General features: G+C 36.3%; 1 long non-coding RNA gene and 1 pseudogene across 1 annotated transcript; one reads left to right on the top strand and one right to left on the bottom strand.

Moving 5' to 3' along the window:
* The first annotated feature begins 2,774 nt into the window (after positions 1-2,774).
* On the top strand, positions 2,775-21,812 carry LOC107195383. Its single transcript, XR_001516512.2, has 6 exons — positions 2,775-2,902; positions 8,643-8,724; positions 8,847-8,993; positions 10,825-10,885; positions 16,241-16,311; positions 20,592-21,812. It is a non-coding gene; the product is annotated as an uncharacterized LOC107195383 (long non-coding RNA).
* A 1,301-nt stretch (positions 21,813-23,113) lies between these two features.
* Positions 23,114-23,232, bottom strand: LOC112476487 (annotated as a pseudogene).
* Between the last annotated feature and the right edge of the window lie 3,275 nt (positions 23,233-26,507).

A 26,507-nucleotide genomic window follows, 5' to 3' on the forward strand; every position in this document is an offset into this window, starting at 1 on the left:
CCTGCAAAGACAACGAGGTCATTTTATCCTAGAAGGGGTCTGCCCTAATCTGCCCACTGTTAAGCAAGCCAGATGGCATTTTTTAAACTCATATAAAGAAAAGTAAACAGAGAATTAAGTACTATTTTAAGCCAGTCACTCGCACCTGAGCAGTGAAGACCCCAACAACCTTCAACTCACCTGAGCCTCATTATACATTATAATATGATGCATATACCCAGAAGTTCATTAATATCATTATAACAGACTGAATTTTGGGAATGAACATGCTCAGAAAGCAAAACGATGACTTAGTGAGTCCTGTCAATCTTAGTTGTCAATCAAGGAAGCCACCGAAGAAAAGTAACCACCCACAGCAAATAGGGATAAAAATCCCAAAGGCTTTTGTTACCAGGCCTCTTGAGGCACGCTCCTCTTGCTCCGGCCCGCTTCCACATCTGGAAGTGTACTTCCCCTTCTAATAAAGCTTTTCTTTTCTACTGTATTTTGGTGTCTTGCTCGATTCTTTGCTCGAGACATCAAGAACCTGGACAACGTGCCTGGAGAGGATCCCCACTCTCCGGTAACACATATATATGTTTATCAAATACATATCTAAAATAAAACAGAACTAATAACTCCATTTCTAGGTATATATTCAGAGATACTCTTGCACATCAGTACTAGGAGACACATTCAAGAAAGTTTACTACCAGCATTGTTTATAAAAGCAAAAAAAACCTGGGAAAAACAAAAAGGATGTCATGGAAGTGGAGCAACAGAAACTCCAGTACAAGCACTGAAGAACGATTTAACAATATCGAATTTGAATTGTGTAAACCCTTTCACCTTGCAATTCCATTTGTAGACATATGCTTAAAAATTCTTGCCTATGCGCAATATGATGTGTACAAGAATGCCCATTAACTCGTGTCATAATGGCAAAAATCAGAAATTGTTAAATTACTAAATTACTAGGAACGGGAGAATAGATAAATTGCTTTATAATCAGGCTATCAAATTCTATTCAGCAGTTACAATGAAAAAGCTAGAACTACATGAATCGACATGGATACTTTCATAAACATAATTTGGGGCGATAAAAGCGTGTTAAACGATGGCGTCATTTATGAAGTTTAAAAACATACAAAACAATATGTTACTTATATAGCTGCATATTTATGTAGCATGTATAAAGGCTTTCATGGGAATAACAGATACCACATCCAGGGGAGGAATTAACTTTGGGGAAGGAGAGGGGAAGAGTGAAACTGCAGAAGGGGTTCCCAGGGGGCTCACAGGTAATATTAGAATCCGAAGCAAATATGGAAAAATGTTAAACTGTGATAAAGTTAGCTAGTCAGTATATAGGTATATATTATTCTGTAACTTTATATATGTTTGTAATATTTAATATAAAACATTTTCGAGAAAATAAATTTTCAACTGTAGAGTCTATAAAAAGAATAAACTCAAGGCATACATTAGAGAAAAAAACTTCAAAGATAGAAGTTATCAGTAAAATCAAAAGCTGGTTCAATTAATATGATCAAGAAAAAGAAAAAACAACTTAAATATAATGTATAAAAATTAACAAGAACAATATGAGATCAAAAAATGTTAATACTATGGCCAATTTTATTCCAATAAATTTGAAAATGCAGATAAAATGACTACTTTTCTACAAAAAAGGATTTATCCTTTACACAGGCACCACACCCTGATGACTTTACAGATGAGTTCTTCAAAACCTAAGGAACAGATCATTTACAGTCCAGTTCATATAAAAAAAGTTCATCCGCCTGATTCATTTTGATACCTAGCATAAACCGATACCAAAACTAGACAAGTTCTTTAGAGAACTAAAGAAAACCAAAAGCCAATCTCACAAACAATAACACAAAAAAACCGAAATTAAATACACAGCAAAACTGCATCCAGCAATGTACTGGAAGCATACATACTAAGATTGTAAGGATAGCCCAACTTTAGAAAATCTATTATTGTAGGGTAATGGAGAAAAGCTATATGATCATCTCTACGACTAATACTGAAAGTATTTGGTAACAGTCAGTACACATTTCTGATTTTGAAGAACAATAAAACGACTTGGCAAACAAGGAAAAGAACAAAGTGCCTTTATTTTATTTTTTTAAAAAAGGTTATCTACCAGAAACCTTCAGAAAACATCATGAACGAATCAAAGATGCAACTCAAATTACTTCTGGAAAAAAGTACCACTGAGGCTACATTACAGTGTTTCCTGGGGAAAGACAAAATTGTTATTTACACATTTCTTATCTACAAAACCCGGGAGAATTATCAGAATACAAAGGTTCAGTGGAGTAACCAAATACATCAGCATACCAAAAAACAAATTAGGGGTCCATTAGGAAAAGAAAACAAACTAAAACAGCAACAAAACTGCTAGAGGAAAACCTAAAAAGAAACAGCAAGAAAATTACAAGACTTCACCTGAATAATCAAGGGAAGGCTTGAATTCATGGGGAAATAACCACATTGCTTGATGGGAAGTCTCAACCTTGTACTGGTATCAAATCTGGGCAAATTAATCTACCCAAAAACAAATCCCGGGAAAACCTTGCTATTTGGTGACATTCTGTTACAGAATTTGGCCCTAGGGTTTGAGGTTCTGGGTGATGTATGGGGAAAGGCACTGCGAAGAGGTAAACCCGGAGCAAACTAGCCTCGACCGCGCCCGCAGCCCCTGCGGAAGGCCGCGCGGCCGGAAGAGCCACGTCGGCTCCGCCCCCTCTGTGTCGCGGGCGGGGCATTTCCGGCCGCTGGCGTGCAACCGCCGCGGGGCCTCGGGCTCCGCGGTCTCCGGCACCGGGGTTCTTCAGCACCCTCGGGCGGGGGTTATGGAGCCCGCCCCAAAAGGTCGTTTCCCCTGCAGTTTCCAGTAAGTGACAGTTCCAGGCTGAGCTGTGGCTAGAAGAGGCCGCGCCGGCATTTTCTTTCTGCCCTTCCCCCAATTCCCCTTTAAGTCCCTCCCAGCCTCCCCGTCACTCCTGTACTGTCCGCCACCACTCCCCACATCCACCGCGCTCAGGCTGTCCCCAGAATATGTCTTTTCTCACAAGCTTTTGGTTAGTCTTAAAGCATGGCGGACTTCATATATATATATATGTAGTAAAATCTCAATGTCGTTAGGTTTTGCGACTTTAATCAAAACAAATATAAGGAAACTAATTTTATCATAAGCTAATTGCTATAAACAACAAAAGTTCCTAGGGCATCTCATCAACCAAACCAAGTTGAACAAAACCTCGTTATTTGAGGACTTGCTGTGCTCTTGAGGGTGTGTTCTTCATCTGACTGTCCCCTCAGCTCTTCCATTTTGACAGGCCCACAGAAACACCCGGTGGGAATGCTCCTGCCTCTATTTCTTCCCCCAACTTCCTTTGGAAATATACCCTTTCTGGCTGCTTCATAATCTTCCTTCTGCTAATTAAAATCTCTACTGAGGACCACTCTTCTCAGCGTAGAGCCTCTTCTCCCTTCCCAACTCCCCTTTTCTTATTTATTAATAGCAACAGTTAATGAAAGAATGCCTTAAGAGTAAGACACTGCCCTAAGGGTTTTACACGCATTTTATTTAACCATGGCAACACTCCTTGGGCAGAACCCTGAGGCACAGAAAAGTTAAATAATTTGTTTGAGGTAACTAGCTTGGATGCGATGGAGTTGAAATTTAAAGCTCACCCCAAAACTGGTTATATCACCCTGTTCTCTTTCCCAAATATCTGAGAATCTCTCTTTTCGTTGATTCTTCTGAGAAGTTTTTTCTGAACGCTGTTTAGAGTGTCCCTGTTTCTGGAAATTCGGCCTCTGTCTATGAACTTTCTCAGAGCTCTCCTCAGATCCTTGAGTCTTCCATTTTATCGGGTATCTAAGCCCTGAGCTTAGAAATATTTTGCATCCCCCAAAGGTGCTTATGCCTCCTTAAAAGTGTACTAATCTAGTACTCATTAATCGGCCCTCTTCCCCTGCGTTAGTATGACTGTCATTGTCATCACTGTTCTCAGCAAAAATGTAAGCATCTAGTTTGTGTAAGACAGTGAAGATAATTGCAGTTTTAAAGAACTCTGAGGTTCCTGACTTCAAGGAAAAATATGACCTTTATTCATAAAAAGACCAAGAAAATAGCAGATAAACACTAACTCAGTTGCCCTGAAAATAAATTATACGGGAGTGATTTTGGACAAAATAGTTAAGTGCTAGATTTGTTTCCTCCTCTGTAAAATGTTAAGGTTAAGTGAGATTATTAAAATTTGAAAATCTAAGGTCAGAGAAAGGAGTGATTACTCTGTACTGAGGTGGAAATTGTTGGAGAGGCTCCGTAGTGCGTTCTTGATACATTATAGAGACAAGATTAGGTTGAAGGCTTCAGCGCTTTGAACATCTAATAATGTCTATAGACCTTGCTCTGGAAATAAAAATCACCTTCGTACAACATTTTATACTCAATTTTTAGGGGATTTATGACCCACTTCTCCCCTCTGAAGCCTATATGTTAAAAAATCCTGATTTTGAGAAATAAAATGAACTGCAATTCAAAAGGCAAGACAGCTGGAAGTGGAGGGCCTTTATCTTATAGGCAGTGTGGAACCATTGGGGGTTTAAGAAGATATGTCTGGCAGCAGTGTGAAGAATGTGGGGAAAGGCAGGGAGACTCGTTGGGCAATAGGTGGAACAGTTTGGATGGATTAGGAGATGTTAAAGGACTATGTCAAGCAGTATTGTGAATAGGGGGAAATTATAAGAAATATTGTTAAGGACAAATCAAAAGGACTTGATATCTGTCTGGATATGGAATTGAAAGACAGGAAGGAGTCAGTGGTAACAAGGTTTCAGGTTCGTATAGCTGCAGTTAGGTCCTGTCTCTAATTGTACTACGTCATTTCTGTCACATACATGCTCTAAGAGGAGATATCACTACTGATTACAGACTTTAAAAAGCACAATAAGCAAATTCTACAAACAACTCTGTACTCATAAATTCAACAACTCAGATGAAATGGACCACTATCAAAACATAACTCACCCAAAAAGAAGCAGACAAGCTGAATAGTTCTATAACCACAAAAGGGAAACTCTCCAGTGCCATGTAGTTTCACTGGTGAATTCTGTCAGATATTTAAAGACAAAATAATAGTCATTCTACACAAACTCTTCAGAAAATAGAAAAGGGAAGAAAACTTCCCAGCTCATTTATGAAGCCAACATTACGTGATACCAAAACTAGATAAAAACAAACAAAAAAAATCAATGTCCCTCATGAACAAAGGTGCAAAAATCCTGAAAATAATTAGCAAATTGAATCCAGCAACATGTAAAAAGAAAAATACATTGTGAATAAGTGTCATTTATCCCAAGAAGTCAAAGCTGCTTCAACATTTGAAAATCAGTTAGTATAACTCACCATATTAACAGACTACACAAGAAAAACTACATATTTCTATCAAGAGATGCAAAAAAAAGTTGGCAAAATTCAACATCCATGATTTTAAAAACTCAGCACCATGAACTCAACAGGTTCATCTGTGTTGGTTTTTGTTTGTTTGTTTGTTTAATTCAGCTCAATCTAGATGAGGAAAAATTATATTTTGAGCCCCAAACAGAGTCTAATCCATCTAGAGGCAATTGGTTATTTAATAGCTATAGAAATGACCACCATCTGTGACCCAAAGGAATGGCTGGTGTGACTTGCTTCACAAGAGTACTAACTCGGGCTGGAGCACCAGACTAGCTGAGCTTTGCCTGGTCTGACTTGGGCTTCCCAAACAAGAATGCTTGCTTCTGCAATTCAGCATCTCTACCTCCACCCCTACCCCATTGCTGAAGTGGCAGAGAGATGGTGTAGAGTGAGGAGTGGGAGCATTTGACATGCTTGTGGTGGTCTCTAAGAGATGGGATTCACTACTTTTCTGTGCTTTTTTCCTATCTTAAAAATTATTTACAGAGAGCAATGAAATAAAACACAAGTTTCAGAAAGTATGTAGCTGTCTTTATATCAATGTTACACACACACACATGCACACACACACACACACATACACACACTTAAAAGGGAATCTGATAAAGGTCATCTACAAAACCTAGAGCTAACGTCATACTTAAAGGTGAAAGACTGAATATTCCCTACTCTCAATATAATATGTCAACTGTAATTTAATTTTTTAAATGTGTGTTTTGAAGAATCATATGGCTTTACTTTGTGGGGAAGAGAATGTATAAAGGTAAAAGTAAAAGCAGGAAACCCAGTTAGTTGACACTTATAGTATTTCAAGTAAGAGATTCTGGTGGCTCGGACTAGGACAGAATTTCTCAACCTTGTTACTATTATCGTTTGGGGCTGAATAATTATTTGTTGTGAAGGGCTTTCCTGTGCATTATAGGGCATTTAGCTATATCCCTGATCTCTTCCCACTAGATTCCAAGTAGCCACCAATTGTGACAAGATTGCAAGTTATACCAAAAATGCTCTGGACCTCAGAAGGAAAAAAAAAAAGACATATATGCCCATAGCAGAATAGTGCCCCAAAATAAACCCATACATATTTGGTCAACTAATCTTTGGCAAGGGTGATAAGTATACACATTGGGGACAGAATAACTTCTTCAATAAATGGCATTTGGAAAACTGTACCACTAGCTACACTACACACAAAAATCAACTCAAAATGGATTTTGGAAATGAATGTAAGACCTGAAACTGAAACTCCTATAAGAAAACATAAAGGATAAGCTTCTTATCAGTCTTGGTGATGACATTTTTGGATTTGATTTGTGTTTTTAAAAGATCATGTGACTACTTTGTCACAGATCAGATCTTGACACTCCCTACTTAAAACCCTACAGTTGCTTCCCACTATATTCAGGATGAAATCCCAACTCCTTGACATAAAGCTGGTTTTATACTTTTACATGGTCTGGTTCTTGCTTACTTACTACCTCATTTTGTACCACTCTGATTGTTCCATCTTACTGAACAACAGAAATGCTAAACTTGTTCCTGCCTCAGGGCCTTTGAACTTATCTTCCATCTTCAAAGTTTTTTTCCTTCAAGTTTGCATATGGCTGGCTGACTCATCTTTCAAATTTCAGGTCAAGTGTCACCTTTTTAGAAGCAGACACTTCCTATCCACCAGGGCATTATCAATTATATCATTTGTTTATTTTCTTCATAACACTTACCATTAGAAATTATTTTATTTTTTCTCCCTAAACTAGAATGTATGCTTGTGAATGGAGAGATCTTGTCCATTTTGTTCACCACAGTATTTTCAGTACTGGACTAGGGGTTTAATAAATGTAGTGTATGAATGCATGAACTAGGAGAAAAATGATTTTATCTACAGAAATGTCTAAGTCTCCGGAAGAGCTTGGTTTTACTTTAGAGTGAAGGCTAATAATAGATGATCCAAGGAAATGTTTATTAAATAGAAATGAGGGATTGGAAATATGAACAAATAAAAGGGATGGAAGTGTATTATATTCACTAAAATTGTATGACTACCTGAAATTACTAAGAGAGCAGTATTTCTCAAAGTGTGGTGTCAAGGCTTTTTGAATTACTACTATCAAAACTAGTGGTCTCCCTCCAGATTTTCTAAATGAAGATCTCTGGGTTTGGAGGACGGGAACCTGCCTTTTAACAAGTTTCTCAGTGTTTCTTATGTATAATAAAGTTCAGGAATGAATGGAATAGTGTATAGAGAGGAGCAATCAAAAGATTCAGGACGGAGCCCTAGGATGGTCTGTCTTTAAGGGTGGGAGGGAAAAGTTGAGCCCAAGAAGGAGATAGGAATGACCTGCTGCAGGTACCAGGGACAGCACCAGGGACAATTTCAGCTCTGAAGGGGAGCCATAATCACAGCTGTCCTTGACTAGCCTATTATTCTGCTCAGCTGCTATAATGCTAAAATAACATGGACCGCATGACTTAAACAACGAGAATTTATTTTCTCACAGTACTGGAGCCTGAAAAGTCCGAGACTGAGGTCCCAAACCAACAGTGTTTGGTTTCTGGTGAGAACTCTTCCTGGTTTGCAGATGGCCTCCTTCCTGGTGCATCTTCACTTGGCCTTTTTGTTGTGAGTGGGGAGACCTCTCTCTCTCTCCCTTCCTTCTCTTTTTTTCTTATAAGGGCACCAGTCCTATCAGATTAGAGCTCTACCCAAATGACCTTATTTATTTTAATTACTTCCTAAAGACATTGTCTCTAAATACAGTAACACTGGGAGTTAGAGCTTAATAGTAAATGAATTTTGAAGGGATGCAATTCAGTCTATAGCCATTGATGTTTCCCTTTATCAATGAAGAAAACCAGTTTGACACAATGTAATCCAAGAGTGTCACCACATCAATACTAAATTCTTGTTTTAAGCTATACAGCAAAAATAAACTAAAACGGTACTTATTTTGATTAAATCTGCATGTTTTGAAGACATCTGTCTTCAAATTATATCTAGGAAAAGTTGCCATTTAATAGAAATATAAAACCATTTTGTAAATAAATACACCTGACCCTCTTTCCATTCAGAATTTAGAACATGGTTTCCGTTTCCTTTGTCCCCAAAAAACATCATTTTGCTTTTTAAATTCTCTAATAATTTGTCGATATTTTGGTTTTGCAGACATGGCAGGCAGGTTTTATAGACATGGATAAGAACTCCACACACACAAGTCCTGAGGATGCCGGGAACAGCAGAAATGGAGGTAGGAATTTTTCTTGCTTTAAGACCTTTTGAGTAATTTCAAATATGTTTTATGAAGTATTTTGTTTCCCACTTGTTGCTAATGTTTGAGAGAATAACTGTTACATCGTATATCAATCTAAGATAAACACAAACAAAAGAAAAAAGAAAAGCAAAACCAAAAACACCACCGATCCCGACATAGATCATCAACATCTTATTCTTCAGATGACTGTGTGTTTCCCACTTCATCATCATCTTCTGGAAGCCAGACAGATTCAAGTACTGAAGGTATTTTTTCTCACCCTGTTAAAATTTTTTTGTTTTTAAGTTAGATGATTTAGAAATAAAATTCATTAAAACTCTTTTATAACTTCTGTTTATTCAACAAATGTTCATTGAGGATACCACTTACTTGTCAGGCGTAATGGTAAACATGGCATGGTCCCTTCAGCCAAGGAACTTTTATTATATTGAGCAATAGAAACAAATGGTCCATTACAATGCAGATGGGTGCTATGACTATGTATGCATGTGTTAAAGGGACCAGGGAGGGCTTCGGAGAGGAAATGATATCTAAATTGAGAACTGGAGGATGAGTAGATATTTTCCAGATAGAACCAGAGAAGTGGAATTCAGGAAGATTTATTACAGGCTGAGGGAATTACATATGCTAACCACTGTTGACACTTGGGTTTCTGATTCTTTCTAAAGTATATGCTTACACTTCTGTTACTTGATTTACCAATGGACTGTTCAGAGTTCTTGGTTATAAGCAAAGGCAGCTGACTTGGGCTGATTTAAATAGGAAAGGAATTTATTAAAAGGATATTGAATAACCCACAGAATTGCCAAGAATCCTAGAGAACCAATATCTGAGTATGGATGGGAACAAAGTGAAACTTGGCAGCTAGAACCATAGGCGAAGTCATGCCCCAGAGCCCAGTCTGGTAAGGGCACACTGACAGCCCTGCCACTACTGAACTTAGATGCCTCAACTTGCATTGCCATAGTCACTAAATACTACTACTGTCATCGCTGCCACTGCTGCCACTAGACATTGGATATTACTGCCACAACTGCGGAATGGATTCTTCACTGCCACTAGACATGGAGTATTTCTGCCACATGGCCGAGTAGATTCTTCACTATCTCTGCTTCTTTGTGTCACTAGCTCCTAGGCAATGATCGACTGTGCCTAGATCACATGTCCATGTCCCAGCTGCATAGGAAACTGGGAAAGCAAGTATTGGCCTTTTCAGCATTGATGGTGGGAGGAATGCAGAGGAATATTCATGAAACATAGGAAGGAGAATCAGATACTGGGTGATCAAAATATGATAGCTGTTCTCCACATTCAACTCTAGATAATATCCTTTGATTAGCTCACTTTAAATTACCCCTTTGTCTCACCTATCTTTATCCTCTCAGGGTTTGCTATTTGTATTATGATTAGTTTTACCATTAATTTAGCATCGATAAATATTATACTTGTAATTCTACTTTTTATTCCATCAACTTTAGTCAATTATTTTACTCTTTTTTTTATAAGCACTCCTACCCTTTTCTCCATCTTTTCTCTGCACTTTTTTTTTTACATTTTCAATAGTTGGATCTACATTCACAGTCTGACCTATGACCAAAATTAACTTTCATTTTTTTGTCCATAGATTCACTTTAAGGTTCAAAACCAAAGATCAGCAGTTAAATTATTATCATTCTACGCATATGGTTATTGCAGTGCCAAGTCATGTGCTAGGATTAGATTTCCCTTTCGTGGATCTAATGTCATGGTTACTGGGACTTTCAAGGGATAATGTTTCCAGAATGTTTCTAGTCACAGCATCAAGTACATTTATATTTTATCAGTTGCTAAAACCATACCCTGTCTTAGTATTGCTTCATATTTGAACCATGACTTTCTTGTATAGTTTTTGTTTTTCATAATTTCTAGTTCTAACATTTGCTTTTTATTGTTGACAGAAAGTTAATATAACTTCACCATAATAAAAAGATTTTCCATTCTTTGATCATAGAGTTCATTTCTTTTCCCTGGAGATGTTTTCACCTGCCTGTTATAAACCAGACCACTTCCAATTTTTTTTAAATCTAATTCTTTTAGATGCTACCAAGGGAAAAATAAGAGAAAGAAGAGAGAAAAGGAATAAATGAAGAAAAGGAAGGTAGGTAATTGTAAGTAATTTAAGATTTGGCTATAAGAGGATTCTGTACTTTCTTATTAATTAAGGAAAACAAAATCTAGAGGGAATTTGATGACATACAAGGGAAGGAGTGTTTAACATAATAGCTAACATAGAGCTAATCTAATAATATCCTTATTCTTTTTAAAAAATACTCAGAAAACTGAAAACTATACAGAGAGGTAAAAACTTACTTATTTCAAGGATGGAGTGGTAGAGGTGTGAGAGGTAGTGGGTGGTCTTTACATTTCCAAGGCATGGGCAGTGGGGAAATGCTCACCTAGTTCTCAGTGTTATCTGTTCATGTAGGTATCTTCTGAGGTGTCCATCATTCTGTCTGGTCCTCAGTCATTGATCCACATGATCTAACACTGAGATGCCTTCATTCCTGTCTGCCTAGTCACTTCAGCTGTGGTGCCTCACTCTCTGTTACTCCCATCTCCACATTAAAGCCTGGTCAGCATAACCTGCTCTCCCAGTCATTGTTACTATCCCAAAGCCCAGAGTTCCGGTTTCCCTTCCCCCACCTAGACTCCTCATGTTTGTGTGGAAATTTACTGCTTTCCTGGTGATCTGTGAATCAGGGTTCAGGGCCCATCTTTTTAAGATAAGGTCTGTCATGTCTGTACTCTTACACTTCCCCACAGTGTTCTCTTCTTTCTTTTTTTCTTGCTTCTTGGGGAGGTGAGACTCATACCAGTTCTTTCCAGTTATATTTCTCCCAAATATTTTATCTACATAAGGAAACTTCTGTATTCCTCTAATGGTCTATATTTTTAGAAATCAAGTTCAGGAGGACTTCTTTTGTTCTTTTTACTACCCTTGTTTATCCTTTCCCTAAAACACTGAGTTCACAGCTGCCTAACTACTTAAAAGGAGCATGGGGGTAGGGATAAGGAAAAGATGAACTAATAAAAAAAAGTTAATATTTCAAAAATATTATCCTGTCACATAAAAACTTGTTTAAATGACAAATTTGTGGAATAATATTTGCTAATATTTATCAAACTCTGACTGTGTACCAGACATTGTTCTAATAACTTTACATGTTAACAACTAACCTAATCATCACAATAATTAAATAGGTACCATTACTATTCTTTATACTTTACAGATAAAGAAACTGAGATATAGAGGGACCAAGTAATTCAACTAAGTTTTGTACAATAGTGTGAGAGCTTGTATGCAAACCCAAGAAGTCTGGCTCTGAAGTTCTCCTTCCTAACCACTATGTCACTGGTTCTCGAATGACCCCTACACACACACACCCGCCAAGGGACAATCTAATGTCTAATGTAAAAATTCTGTCATAAATTTTTTCATTAGAATGAGACTCAATTATAACCAAGGGACATTCGGAAATGCATAGGGGATATAGATCTGGTTTTCCTAAAGACTTGGAAGTTACTGGCATTTAGTGTATAGGGGCCCAGAATGTTAAATGTCCTGCAGTGTGAGGAATGATCTTAAGCAATAAAGAATGGACCCATCCAAAATATAGACAGAACTCCTATTGGGAAACACTACATTACACTAAACTAGTTCTGAATAACCAAGAGTGACTCGAAAAGTTTAAAAAAATGTAAATAGACTACTATTCATAGAAGATATTACAAATGTTATCCAAAAATAAATTGATAGACAATTTTATACTTAGTTTTTTAAAGATTTTTCAGGGAATGGTTAAGTCTCATATTATATAAAATAATATCTTCCAGAATATGAAAGGATATAAAATGCCTTTCAATTGATTTTATGAAGCTAATAAATCACAGAAAAATTAGATTTTGAGAAATATTACTTGAGACAAAGTAGACATTTCATTCTGATAAAAGGGTCAATATAGCAGGAAGCTATAATGATTATAAATATATTCACACTGTAGTGGGTTGAATAGTATTTTTCCCCAAATTCATGTTCATCCAGAACTTCAGAATGTGATCTTTTTATGGAAAATAGAGTCTTTGCAGATGTAATTAGTTAAGATAAGCTTATACTGGAATGGGATGGAGGGAGTTCTAAATCCAGTGACTGGTGCTATAAGAAGACAGCTTAAGTGGACAAATTACTAGAAAGATTGAATTAACAAAACTAACTCAAGAAGTAATAGAAAATCTGAATAGAACAATAACAAGTAAAGAAAATGAATTGGTAACTAAAAATCTCACAAGGGAAAGCCCAAGCCCAGATGGCTTTACTGGTGAATTCTAATATTTAAGGAAGAAAGATTACCAATCCTATAAAAATGTTTTCATAAAATAAAGGAGGAAGAAACAATTCGTGATGTATTTTGTGAGACCAGTTTTACCCGGATATCAAAATGAGTCAAACACATCACAAAGAAAGGAAATTGCAGACTAATTATTATTTGTGAATGTGTACACAAACTTTGTTAATGAAATACTAGGAAACTGAATCCAACAGTGTTTGAAAAGGATGATACACCATGTTCCAGGAATGCAAAGATAGTTTAGTGCCCCCAAATCAATTAATATAGTATACAATATTAATCAAATAAATAACAAAAACCACATTGTTCCAGTATACAGAAAAAGCATTTGAAAAAATCTAGCATCCTTTAATGATAAAACTCTCAACACCTTAGAGATAGAAGGGAACTACTTCAACCTGATAAAGAGTATCTGCATGCTTCATCATGCTCGCTGAAGAAAGGACTGACTGTTTCCCCCCAAGATGAGAAACAAAGCAAAGATGCTTTACCCTCTGGGAACAAAGCAAGGATGTTTCACACTTGACGTGTTTGTGGTTCTTGCTAGCGCTGTAAAGCAAGAAAAAGTCATCCAGCTTGGAAAGAAAGAACTAAAACTTTATTTATTTGCATACATGTTCCTGAACATAGGCAATCCTAAGTCACCTAAATAAATAAATAAATTACTAGAATAAACAAGTTTAGCTAGATCAAGATACAAAAATCAATTGTATTTCTGTATATTAACAATGAACTATACAAAAATAAAAAAAAAACAACTCTATTCCCAATAGTATCAGAAAGAATAACATATGTAGGAATAAATTTAACAAAAAAGTGCAAGACATTACATTTCTGAAAGAAAGAATATCTAAATAAATTGAGATACTCCATGTTCATAGAAGACTCAATATTGTTAAGATGTCCATTCTTCCCAATTTGATCTATAGATTCAATATAATTTCTACTAAAATTCGAGCAAGGTTTTTGTACAAATTGACAAGCTGATCTTAAAATTTGTATGAAATTTCAAAGGACCTAGAAAGTCAAAATAACTTTGAAAAAGGACAACGATTGAAGGCTATTCAATTTTAAAACTTATAAAGCAGTAGTACTCAGGACAGTGTGGTATTGGCATAAGGATAGATGTATAGATCAATGAAACAATTGAGAGTCCAAGAATAAACCTTTACATTTATGGTTAGTTGACAAAGGTGCCATGGTACTTCAATAGATGGTACTGGGACAATTAAATATCCATATGCAAAATAATAATAATAATAAATCTTATATCCTTATCTCATGCCATATGCAAAATTTAACTCAAAATGAATTATTGGTTTAAATGTAAGAGCTAAAACTATAAAACTTCTAAAAGATGAAAAGGGGAAATTTTTGTGACTTTGGTTTGGATAAATATTTCTTGGATATGACAACAAAAATGTAATACATAAAAATAATAAATTGGACTTCATAAAAAGTAAAAACTACTACTCTTCAGAAGACACCATTAAGAGAATGAAAAGAAGCCACAGAGGGAAAATATTTACAAATCATATTTGATAGAGAACTTATATCTGCATATATAAAGAACTCTTACAATTTGATAATAAGACAAATAGTCCAGTTATTTTAATGAGTAAGAAGATACTTAAATCAACATTTAACCAAAGAAAACAAGCAATGGCTAATCTAGACATGAAAAGATGCTCCGTAACATTAACTTTTAGGAAAATGCAAATTAAAACCACAATGAGGTGTCATGACATACCCAGTAGACTGTTATAATAAAAAGATTGACATTACCATGTGTTGGTGAGAATGGGGAGAAACTGGAACCCTCCTACATTGCTGATGGGAGTATGAAATGGTACCGCCACTTTAGAGAAACAGTTTGGCAGTTTCTTAGAAAGTTAAAATAAATTTACCATTGGATCTAGCAATTTCATTTCTATAGATCTACCCAAGAAGAACATAAACATATGTATATACAAAGACATATGTGAAATTGGAAACAATCCAACTATCTATCAACTGGTGAACGGATAAATGCAATGTGGTATATCCATACAATGGAATGTTAGTCAACAACTAAAAACAGACTACCGGATACATGCTACACATGGATGAACGTCAAAAATATTATATTAAGAAACCAGATCAGAAGACTACATATTGTTTGAATCCATTTATATGAAATTTTCAGAAAAGGCAAATCTGTAGAGACAGTGGTTTCCTGGGGCAGGTGGGTCACAGTGGAGACTGACTGAAAATGGGCACAAAGGAACTTTTCGTGCTGTTGCAAATGTTCTAAAATGGGACTTACATGACACCAGCAATATATGTGATGATTAAACAACATGCTCCTAAACAACTGAGTCAAAGAAGCAATTAAAAAGGAAGTCGAAAACTGTTGTGTGACAAATGAGAATGGAAATGTACCATAAGAAAACTTATTGGATGCAGCAAAAGAGGGGAGCTCAGAGCAATAAATGCCTACATGAAGAACAAAATAAAAATCTTAATTAAGCAACCTAGCTTTATACTTCACGGAACAAGAAAAAGAACAAGCTAAGCCAAAAATTTGTAGGAGGAGAGCATTAATAATCTGAGTGGAAATAATGTGACAGAGCCCTAACAAAAACTCCGGATGCCAAGGCTTGGGTGAGCTTCCCTGCCTGGCGATACTCAATGCATATTGTCACACATTTTTACTGAGAAACCCCAAATATGCAATTGATGTCAGAAATGAGAGTGGTCTTTGAGACCCTGGAAGATCCTTACAATGAAATACATTGAAATCATAAAAAATACTAAGGAATCTTTTACTGATCAGGAATGGACTCTGAATTTTGTACACACAAAATGGGGTGTAAAATGTGTTAGCATTTATGGAAACAGTGGTGGTGAAGGAAAGAAACTATAGACTTATTAGCCTGTAAATGAATACAAATATTTTTGGAAAGATACACAAGAAACTTGTAAGATTTGTTGTTGCCTTTGGGAAAAATTTTAAAGGTTCAAACCATGTAAAAGTAATCACTACTCAAAAATAAATAAATTTAAATAAAGTCTGTGTATCTCTATCTTATTGAAACAATCATTAATATGTTTGGGGTATTTTTTAGGACAAAAAAATGAAACATCAAAAAAGAGAAGAAAGAAAAAGGAGGAAACAACCGCATTATCACCTTTCAAGGTAGCATGTACTTCATTTTATGGTACTTTTAGTATTTGGTTTGCATTTCCACTGGTTTGTCAAGATCACAATCATAGTGTCCAATATGTTAAAGAAAAAATTATCTATATAATTTTGTTTGCTGGTTACATACAATGTTTATATACTTTAAAATTTAGATTTAAAATTTAGATTTAGATTTAAAATTTAGATTAGTAGAGCAGACCCACATGTTTCAAAACGTCAAAAAATGCTAGTTGGTTTAGCTTAGTTTAGTTTTATACTTGAAAAAGTACAAATTAGTACTTAAAAAATAGTCACCGGGTTGTAGAGTACAGTATAGGGAACATAGTCAATAGTATTGCAATGGCTATGTGTGGAGCCAGATGGATGATAGAGTAATCAGGGGGATCATTTCATAAACTATATAAATGTCTAACCAATGCACTGTACACCTGAAACTAATTCAAAAAAATGCCCGTTGGATTATTTTTAATCTCTGTACCTGGAGAGAGATGACATACAGTGAGTTGCCTACTTTTAAATTTTATTTTAAAAAACATGTATTAACATATTTCATATAATGTTATTAGAGTCATTTAGTATAATTAAAATATAGAACTGTAAGTCTTTAGAAAAAGGAATCTGTTAAAAATAAAAAAATGTCCTATGACTCTCAAAATAAATATAAAAATGACAAAATTGATATTCATTTTGTCTTCTATCTTATGTGGAACAGTTGGGGTGCCAGCTGCTCTTCTAAATCAGGTGCTTACAAATACATTTAGAAAATTTTTTACCTTGCTAAACATGATGTCCAAACTTGAATACTTCATATCTGTATTTGTGCTTACATTTATTTTTATATTTGTCCACACTTTTCTATAGGCTCCAAGAAGGCAGAGGCTTCTAGAAAAAAAATACTGTCATAGAATACAAATTGGATGCATACTCAGAGCAATAATCTACTTCAAATTAGTAGACTATGCAGGCCTCCTCAAAGGAGATGATGGTATTTGAGTGCAACTTTGAAGGACGAATGAGTTTTATTAGGGAGAAAAGAGGACAACGCGTATTCCAGGCTGTGAGAAAAGAACTAACAGGGGCATATAGTAACGAAAGTTCATTTTGTTTCAGGATATTGGCAGTTGAAATTAGAGCACAAGACAAGAGATGGCATGTAGTAAAAAATTAGTTCAGAGAAGTAGTCTGGGGCCAGTTTGGATTTTATCCTGTAGGGAACATTTGAACATCTTAAAACACAGGAATGACATTCTCTGTGTTCCAGGAAGATATATCAATATCAGAATGATTTGAAAAGAAGAAACCTATTGGAAGCTATTGCAGACTAGTGAGGAGAAGCATTAACGCAGCCAGTTATAGATTGGGTGAAAGACAATTATGGGGTTGAAAAAGAGAAAACAGGAGAGATACTACAAAGGCAGAATCTGCGTGACCTAATAACTGGATATGGAAAGTCTGGAAGGCATAGTTTTGTAGAAATTCGATGTTTTAGTGGGAGAAATCATATTAAAGAAACATCCTAAATGATTTTATTTCCCTAAATGTTGTTTTAATACTATGCACATAGTCCTCGAAGACAGTACAAATCCTAGATATTTAAAGTTTTATGGAACGGATGATGCTTTTAAAATATGTATAATTAATATTAGTGAGTTCCAGGCAGACCTGGCATGATACGAGTTTTCACACTCAGTGGAGGAGTGCTAAGTCACAGGTAACATCAACCCACCTTGGTGTGATTAGTGTCCTTAAATGCCACATAATCAGCTGGTTAATTGTAGAGGAGAATCTGGCTACTACATACTAAACCTTATCAAGTTAGATAATTAAAGTCAGGCAGATAAAAGGTTTAAATATAGAAGGTCTATTTCCTAGGAATAAGGAAATACAGTTTAATATCTCAAAATAAAGACCGCATATAAAAAGGTATTTTTACAGTCCTATACTCCAGGAAACATTTCATTTATGTTTAATACACATTTTATCTGAAAAGTTCTAAATAATAATCACATTGCAAATATATTTATTTTGCAGTAAATGTAAGGTAAATGGAATCGTTTTTCTGAAAACTTTTCTTGGAGGCCACAATCTAATGTCTAATGTGAAAATTCCATCATAAATTTTTTCATTAGAATGAGACTCAATTATATAATTGACAGACTGAAATTTGCTATGCAACTGACCAGCTATTACAAGGATTTAGATAATTGCTAATGACTTTTATTTCTTTAAAATCCCCTGTACATAACAGGGGTGAATCATTGGATGTCATCTCAAAAAATAAAAAATAAAGTTTTAACCTCTCAATGCTTAGTATTGATAAAATGCAAACCTATCTCTCAGTCTTCCTCATCTCAATAAATGTATAACCCAGGCATTATCTGGAGATCATTTGTGATTCTTAGTTCTCTCTCACCGCTCCCCTACCATTACCACCACACACACACTCACTGAGTCACAGTTACTATAGGTTTGCTCTCTTAAAAGACCTCACTTCCTTCACCTAAAAATTAAAAAATGAATCTTCAAATTCCCAGGCTCCCTTGTAGCTAAGAATGGCCATTTGGCACAATTTTGTCCAGTGATGTGAAGCAAAAGTCCCTAGCATACTTATAATGTTAAAAAACATAATTCCCATAAAATAGATTAGGGGCATATGCCAAAGTTTTATTTAACTCCTTTATTAGGGAATCAGCAAGATGACAAAGCTGGTTCAAAAAACAGATTTTTTAAATAGTAAATAGAGATGGTGGTGGAAAAAAGAAATGCTGAGATAAGATTGTTAAATTTGATATTAAACTGATTGAAGATTTTATTACAGGGCAATAAAATCAAGGTTATCCTTTCTACTGAATAGAAAATAAAATCATTGCAATTCGTCTATATTTTCTTTAAGTTAGCTTCCAGCTGTAACGAGTTATATATTATATTGATGTGTGAGCTCTAATCCATAGTAAATACTGTGTCAAAGTTACAGTTTCTGGACAGCTGGATGACTGCCAGGCAGCCACCTTAAACAGTGCTCTAGTGTGACATTAAAAGGGCATGCAGTTATCACTTTAACTTTATCTTTACGTTTTGAATAACTGTATTCATGAACACTCTGGACTTACTCAGAGTTGAAGCTTCTGCTGGTCCCCAGCTTTAGTCTGGGCAGCCTGCAGGGTTGGGGTCTCTTCCCCTTTCCCATTGCACTGGACCAGGTTAACTGGTTACAAGGGCACACCAACCTCTCACCGTTAGCCCAGCTGAGGGTGGGGTCTGGCAGTCCAGGCAGCAGAGTTAACAGCATGGTGGCGTCAGATACTGCTGGGTAATGGGAGCCAGGCTGAAGAATAAACACGCTTGTGTGCTAAACATCACAGAGTAAGGTTCTATTTGTTCCTGAGAAGACAAAAACTATAGTATAGTGAGAGTAAATAAAATTAATTTTTTTTAAAACGTTAAATGGCTAGACAATAGGAATTACCATTTCATATAGCCAAAGTATTATATCTATTATAATCTGTTGTATCTCACTAAAATATATGGTCAATTATTCAATCAAAGATAGTTCTATCAATTATATCTCAGTAAAATTTAATTAAAAATTTAAAAACAGACAATATATGGCTAAACAAAAGAATTTTTTAAAAAACTCTAAAATTTTAACTGGCAATTGGCATTGGATTTTATTTTTGTAGACTTAGAAACTCTCTAATAAGCTTCACTCCTAATAAAATTTATGCAAAACTTACATTTAGTGCTTGATTGATTTGAAATAATTTAAGGTTGGAAGTTGCTGAATATTCTAACGTTCAAAATAAGTACCCGAAATTTGCAAATCCAGGAAATTTACTATCAGTTATTTCCATTGCCATTCATTTCTGCTCATTCTTTATAAATTCTTATTTGTGAGTTTTTTTTTCTGTAGACCTAGAGTAAACTAACTCATCATTTGAAATTTAGATTTTCATAGGTGCATTTTTTTTCTTCCATATTTTAGGCCATAGGAAATGGAGTTGATGAAATAAAGCTATTATATATAAAACATTTAATCTGATGATAAAACTTGACGATTAATTATATTATTAAAATTTAATGACTATGTATTATGAGTTTGAAGTAAAGCTCCAGTGTAAATTTAACTTATTTTTCAAGGTTTAATATGCTCTCATCTTAGCACAATGATGTCCAAAGTTTCTGTTTTCTACTCTAAGTATCAAGAAAAGTGTAAGTATATATAATAGAGCAAGTAGTGAATTTATTCTAATCAATTTTAATTTTTATCTGCAAAGGGTCTGAAACCAAGCTGACTTTCTTGATTTCCGAAACTTAGCCTTTTGGGGCAAGGTGGCCAAACGAGGATGCAGAGCCCAGCCCTGTGGAACCTACAGAAACATCGGAGGGCTCAGGAATGGGATGTCATTCACATCGTGTCTAGACCGCTGAGACCAAGCTTCACATCCTCCGTAACCACACAGTAAAGAGTTCGGAGATCACATTTTATTTACTGGTCTGCATCCAATATTTGAGAGCCTGAAGTACAAGCCAGTTGTGGCAACGTTAGGATGTTCATCGTGTATTCAAATATTTGCCAGGGAAGGAAGAGATTGAGTCTTTTTCTTGAATGTTACACCTAATAATTTCATCTAAAATGCTCATACCAAAGTCCTACGCAAAGCAGAAGACTTACAGATGGTATGAAAAAAGTAAAGGCTTTTCCATGCACTTCTTATTTAGCTCTTCTTCCCAAGTTTTATGTTACAGTTTTTCAGTAATCTCCCCTTCTTTCAGCAAGTGTCAGTTTTCATAATCTCAGTATTTGTTTTGGAGCATGATATAATGTTCTTTTACTCTTGTTGCTCTAGATACTATGGTTATGTTTTCAACCAAAAGTTTTCCCTTCTCTAAAAATGATCACATTGTTTTATAAAATAAGAAAGGAGAGAGCAGTTCCCCAGATCAGCCTTTCATGTTGTCTCTTACGATTTGATACATTGTCAGGCTTTTTGCTCATTTGGGCTTATGGATGACAATGTATCCAATCTAACCACGAATTTGAAGGTCTGGTTAGAAGTGAATGAGGGAAGAGAGGGTAGGTTTTTTTGAATTGGAAGTAAAGGCAGTGTTATGTTGTTATTCAGGCAAAAGAACTTAATCTTGAATACCGTTCTGTATTGAAGTTAGAGTTTAAGATGTTATTCATATTGCTATACAGTAGTATTGTTACTGAATTCAATTCATTAAAGAGTTTTTTCTCCAGTAATAATAACTCAAAGCAAAATTATAATAGGATTGTACTTAAATTAAGCATCTTTATCTTTGATTACAGAGAGATTTAACACATGACTATATATCATCCCTCCCCCTATATTGTCTTGGGCTTCTAGTATTTGTGTATCAAGAAAGTTATTTCCTTATATTTGAAATGATGACATTTCTGAAATGTACTAGCAGAGAACACAGATTTTTTTGTTTAATTTATTGAAGAAATAAAGGCATTTTAATTTACGAAAGAACTGTTTTCTTTTTTACAGGAAAACTGATATTCATAATTGTGAGAGAGCCATGGTCTCTTCAAAAGCGTAAAATAAAATATAAAATATAGACATTAGACATTAAAGTTTTTTTCAAAACTTTGTTTTAATCTTAGGTTAGTTAAAATAGCACACGTGGTTTCTGAAGGAGAGACCAATAGAAGTGGTGTGATGGAGGTCTGAGGTCGTGTGTCACTTCTCTGCACTCTCCTAAGTCCAAGCCTGCGTTTACCCGTATGGATAGTGTTTCTGATGGGTCAAATTATTTTTTAAAGCCTGATTCCAGAGAACTATAATGCTTTGTAGGATAAAAGTTAAATTTATGGACGCATGTAAAAAATTTTCAGAAAAGCAAGAGATAGTTTTTGTTTTTCTTTTATCACAGTTGACATACTATACTATATTGGTTTCAGATGTACAACATAGTGATTAGACATTTATATAACTTATGAAGTGATCACTCCAGTAAGTGTAGTACCCATCTGATAGCAAGAGGTAGTTTTAATGAAAAGAATATAAAAAGAGACTTTAAAATAGAAAAAACTGTGGCCTGCAGTCAGGAGACCACGCCTGTCCCTACAGACTTTTCCTCTCTATCTCCTCATCAGCAGAGGCTGAAGTACCAGGAAGCTGATGAGGCTTAAGCCAGGGCCCTGCCAAGGCCCAGGGGCGGTCCTTAGCCCTGGGCTTCCACGGTCTGGGTCTCCTACGCTTTGTAACACCAAGGCCCAGGGGCGGTCCTTAGCCCTGGGCTTCCACGGTCTCTGTCTCCTGTGCTTTGTAACACCAAGGCACAGGGCCAGAGGTCTTACTACAGTATGGATGTGTCTTAGGGTGGGTGCCTGGTGCCGGAAGTTAAGTATGTATTAGAGGAAAAACAAAGTTTGAAATATATGGAGCCAGAGAGTAGTCTATGGAAAATGCCCAATAATCAGATATGTAAAATTGTTAGACAATTCCACTTTTATCTATCAAAAATATTCTCTCCACAAACGATATACTTGATAATGCAGCATATACAATTACAAATGCTTGTTTGTTTGCTGATGGAAACCATATAAAATAGAATTTATCAGAATTCTTTTTTATGTAGAGCACAGACTTACAGCAGAGCTACAGCTAGCGTAGCTCTGAAGACACATTTGTTTATTTTGCATGCTATCATTTTATTTATTTGTTTTGTTTGTTTATTTTTTTAGGCGAGGCAACCCTTGATTGACCTCACAGATTGCAAGGACCTTGTCAGCTTACAATTCATTATTTATTTATTTATTTTTTTACACCTACAGCACCTGGTCTTCCTAGGTGGTCTCCCATCCAAGTACTAACCAGGCCCGATTCTGCTTAGCTTCCGAGATCAGATGGGTTTGGGCTCGTTCAGGGTAGCATGGCTGAAGACTTTGCACACTATCATTTAAAGAAACATTTTGATTAACCAAGATTAAAGGAAAGACTGAATTATCTTTCAATTCTCTGTACAAAAAAAGATATCACAAAATTATTTTATTGTGAAGTGACAGTCAAAGAAATTATATTCCTCCCTAAAAAAAAGTAGAAAAAATAATATAGAGATATATTAAGCAGTTAATAAAAATACAATGTTATTTTTCTGGATTTCGTGATATTTGTGCTATTTGTCAAGTTATAAAATTCGTAATTTGTGATTTCTGTTATTCTAAACATATTCACATAGTCCCTAATTTTGTATTTTTTTTTCTTTGTGGGCCCTCTAAATTGCATAAGCTTTAGGTCTCATAAAACTTAGCTCTGTCCCTGCTCATTGTACAGTGTGTGTGTGTGTGTGTGTGTGTGTGTGTGTGTGTGTGTGTGTGTAGGGGGTAAATTACATCACTTTTGAGAAGTGTTTATGGGCCAAGCTGGAGGTGGAGCCTTTCATAGTCCATTGACCAGATTCATTCACGTGGCTAGTCCTGAGGCAGGGGAGGCCAGAAATTCCAACTGATGCCAGGAAAAGGAAGAAGCAGGTTTAGTGAATAGTTAGCCATGCTTCGCCACAAGGCCTTACCCTGGGACTAGTATATAGATATTGGGGGTGTTGAACCGGGGTCTGCCTGGAGCACCAGCAGCCAACTTTCTTGGCTGCAGAGAGGGAGTATGACCATAGGGAGGACAAGTAAAAACCACACAGTGGGAGGCAGAGCCAGGAGGTGGAGAGAGGGAGAGGGAGAGAGAGAGAAGAAAGAGGAGGGGAGATTAGGAGGGGAAGAGGAGAAGGAAGGGGAGGAGAAGGGGAGAACGAGACAGTACATTCTACTGTATAAATGAACTTTTTAGGTCAGTAACAGCTCTGGACTTCCCAGTTATGGGTGCCATCACGATCAGCTACATAATTTGCAACTACATAAGTGCAAAATTAAATTTGGAGCTCCTTGTTAAAAAGTTAAGAATTTCAAGATGGTAATGGTGTAGCATTAAACCAAGTATGGGGCCTTTCTGAGCACGGGGCCCTGTGTGACACATAGGTCATGCACCCATGAAGCCTGCCCTAGAGGTCACATACTTCTACCAGCTCTGTGTTTCTCCTATCAACAACTAAAACTGATTTAATATTACGGCATATCTCTAGCCTCTTACCCCAAATGGGTAAACCCTCCAATTTTGCAATTGTAATAAATTTACAGTGTGCTTATGAGTCTTGATGTGGAGCTCTGTATACAGTGGATGTTAATAAGTGTTGATTGAGTGAGTCTTGCAGGCTAGGGCCAGGCTGCGCTCTGGAGGTTTGTTCTGGTTCCAGGATTCTAGGAATCTCCCAAGAGGTGTACGTGTCTTTTGACAAGAGATTTGTTCCTCAAAAGTTTGTGTATACTTTAATTCTTTGTAAACTAAATCTTATTTTCAGTACTTACAGTTTAAGGAATTTCATGGGGAACCATTTTGTCAGGCAAAGAACCATTCCTTTCAAGAATACAGATTCTACAAAATCTCTTTGCATAAAATGAGGCACACGCAAGCTGTCGCCTAATCCCCTGCTCTCAGTTTCAGGATGAATGTCTGCCCTGAAGAGCAAAAGTTATCAAGGGCCCCAGCTGTGCCCCACTACCTCTGCGCACCACCCAGGCCTCGCCTTCAGACGAAATCAAGATCTCACCAAAGGGGGCGAATCATACACTCACCCCTATCTCTGTAACCTGATGGAGTTGATTGGATTGTGTGGCACTCTGTGGCTTCCCTTAAGGGAATGTTCCTGGTCATTGGTTTCTGTGTCGCCTTCTGTGTCCCAGAAAGAATTAATTTAAGCATTTACGATTACCTGCCCTGACCAGAGTTGGTCTGGGTCTGAATACAGGGAAAGTACACTATTTCTAGAGTCTTATCACCTCTCTCTCCACAGAGAACCTGTTTATAGGAAGGTCAAAATGCTAAGAAGTGTCTCCAAGCTGGTGTCCATAGGCACCCATTCCTTCAGCTTATTTGTAAAGTACCTACTGTGTGCCCAGAAGGTAGAGACCCAGAGATCATAGACCTGGTTCCTGCACTTAAGGATCTCACAAACAATCGGAAGCAGTGGAATGGTTGGGAAGGAGGCAGCAGTGAACAGAAAACCCGGTACATTAACATCACTGTGTGATAAGTACAGTGATGAGGACTTTTTTTGGGTAGTGAGCATCTGAGAGCACAGAAAGTTCTACAACTCTGAGAAGCAGTGCCGCCTGTGGAAAGAACCCTGGCTTCCAAGTCCAGCCGGGGTACTTGCTTGTAACTTGAGACAAAACATAATGTACCTCACCTCAGGGTCAAGATCAAAGGAGACGATGTGGGCGAAAGCATTTTGTAAACTGTAAAGGACCATTCAGATGTTAATAAAAAGAATTTTCTTGATGACAAAGCCACTTCTGTTTACAGCAATCTTGTTGCACTGGATTGTTTGGATAAAAAGATGTATTTTTCCCATCTCTTTTGTGCTTTGGAGCAGCTTTGCCTAGTGACTCGATTTCTTTTCTACTAAGGAGAGGCTAACCTCAACAAGATCCCCCTCACCCTGTGTTTTGGAGACTGGACACTTAGAGCTGAGCAGAGCCCCACAGCCCAGAGGAGCTACTAGAAGCAGCTTCTGTGCCCTTAGCTTCAGGACTCAGCTCACAATGGAAGGAACAGCTTGTTCTTGGAATGGAATTCTCTCTATGCCAAATCCTAGTTGAGCAGGGAGCCTGGGCTAGAGAACTTGCATTTGTTCCAGCAAGGGACTTCGAAACTGGAATGCAACACAGTCAAGCGTACCGGAAACGCGGCAACCTCTGTTGGCTTGTGAATGCCTTTCTCAGTAACATAAAAACTCTTGGACATACTTAGAAGCTTGAAAAAATCATTTTTAAATTTTTCCCTGGAAAATGATAGTCACAATATTTAGTCAATGTTTTTACTTTTAGATTAGCACCTTACTAAATATAATATGCTAATTTAATGCAATATGTAATAATATCCACAAAAAGAGACAGCTGCCAATTTCCCTATTTAAAAAACGACGCAAGGTGTTAATTTAAAATAACTCTAAAAATGATTTATTGATGAATAAATTTTGAAATAACATATCATGTTTTGGTAGGAAGCCATATGAATATTAAGACAGACTGAAATTTCACTATGTGTTGATAGCGTCAAAAAAAGACATAATTTTTACTACCTACTATTAGAATTCTTGAGATTCCTCCC

The sequence above is a fragment of the Pteropus alecto genome, unplaced genomic scaffold (genome assembly GCF_000325575.1).
Source record: "Pteropus alecto unplaced genomic scaffold, ASM32557v1 scaffold101, whole genome shotgun sequence".
Taxonomy (NCBI): Eukaryota; Metazoa; Chordata; class Mammalia; order Chiroptera; family Pteropodidae; genus Pteropus; species Pteropus alecto.